A 1,745-nucleotide genomic window follows, 5' to 3' on the forward strand; every position below is an offset into this window, starting at 1 on the left:
GAAGAAGAAGAAGAAGAAGAAGAAGAAGAAGAAGAAGAAGAAGAAGAAGAAGGAAGAGGAGGAGAAGGAGGAGGAGGAGGAGGAGGAGGAGAAGAAGAAGAAGAAGAAGAAGAAGAAGAAGAAGAAGAAAAAGAAGAAGTAGAAGAAGAAGAAGAAGAAGAAGAAGAAGAAGAAGAAGAATACGTGCGTGGTATGACAGTCGTAGTTTGTTGTGGAATCCTCTTAAATTATCAATTGACCTAAAAGTAACCTGTTGTGTTTATAATAATAGTGATTAGAATTCTCCTGAATAAATCCACAGGCAATGACAGTTCTTAATATATCGTTTTTACTGTTTGTGTAGGTATTATTCTAAGGCGTTTGTAGTAGTGTCATTTGGGGTGGACGCATACAAAAGGGGTTTATATTTTGCGATACAATATGACTCTTTGCTAATGAGCTGACTACAAGTTGCATCGTCCCTGAATTTATAGAAGGAAAAATTCTGAGTTGGGTTGTTCATTAGTGGTGCAAATGTCAATGTGTTCACTGAATGCTATTTTTTCTGTATTCCCGAATTTTAATCTGGGATCTGTGTAGGGTATTCATCTGGTGTAGACTATTTTGGGTTTGGCCTATGTATTGTTGTCGACACCCTGAGCAAGTTAATGCATATATTAGGTTTTCCGAAGCAAATGTGATGTTGTTTTTCACTGTAAATCATTGAATCTATTTGAAAGAGAACTCCTCTCCCTCAATTAGTTTCACGCATATGCCACAGTTAGGTCTCTTGCACTTTTTACTGACGGCTACAGTATGATGTTGAATGTACTTGATCTTGTATTATGAAACATTTCATAGATTTTGGTTGTCTTTTGCTGTTTATGATGGTGTGCGCTTGGAGGATAAAATTCATTCTGTGATCCATTCTTAGTTGGTAAATGTTCTGGAGGATTGTGTCGAAAGCTTTATTGTTAAGGGAGTTATGTATGGAGATGTATGATAGGGCTTTGGCTGTAAATCCTTCTTTAATTTGGCATGTCTGAGTTCGGGGATGTTGAGTTGTAGGGCACATTCAAAGCCTATATCAATTCGTGTCCCTGGTGTTTGTATTAGAGACTATAGTACAAATCCTTTTTGCTACGTTGAAGGGATATTCACTCTAGAGTGTCTGGGGTGGCATGAGATAAACAGTAGATATTGCTTGGAGTCCGTGGGCTTATAATATATATCTGTTTTTATTTTGATGTTGTATTTCTTAATGAGGATGTCGAGGAATGGAAGTTGTTGATGGCTATATTCCATCGTAAATTGAATGTTTATATCAAGTCCATTTATAAGAGCTTCAAATCCTTTAAATCTTTCTATACTTTCATGCCAAAGAATTATAGGAGTTGTCTCTGAAGACAAAGAAGCTATTCCCCAAGAGGACATTTAGCCCTTCTAATACGAATTCGAATTCGTTTTTGATATATATATATATATAAACAAATAATAAATGAGTATATGCATATATACGTACAGGCATATGCATACCTACGTCCACCTGTATATATAGGTGCATATCTGGGTACAAGACATTGCAAACAAAACGTAGACAAAAAAATAATAATAACCAGAGTACAGAAAACACACAAGCCACATAGAGAACATTTTCTTTCATCAGCTACCCCCGTTTTAACACCGGCGTTTCGAAGAGTTGGGCAGGACGCATCGTTAAAACGGCTCTTCCCATGGACCACAAATTAAATTTGTATACACAAATT

At 36.4% G+C, this 1,745-nt stretch overlaps 1 protein-coding gene across 1 annotated transcript in view; it reads right to left on the minus strand.

Moving 5' to 3' along the window:
- The window catches only part of LOC106877465 (uncharacterized), a 38,278-nt gene that overhangs the window by 13,423 nt on the left and 23,110 nt on the right, over positions 1–1,745 (minus strand). The window lies entirely within an intron of this gene.

Source organism: Octopus bimaculoides, chromosome 30 (assembly GCF_001194135.2).
Source record: "Octopus bimaculoides isolate UCB-OBI-ISO-001 chromosome 30, ASM119413v2, whole genome shotgun sequence".
NCBI lineage: Eukaryota > Metazoa > Mollusca > Cephalopoda > Octopoda > Octopodidae > Octopus > Octopus bimaculoides.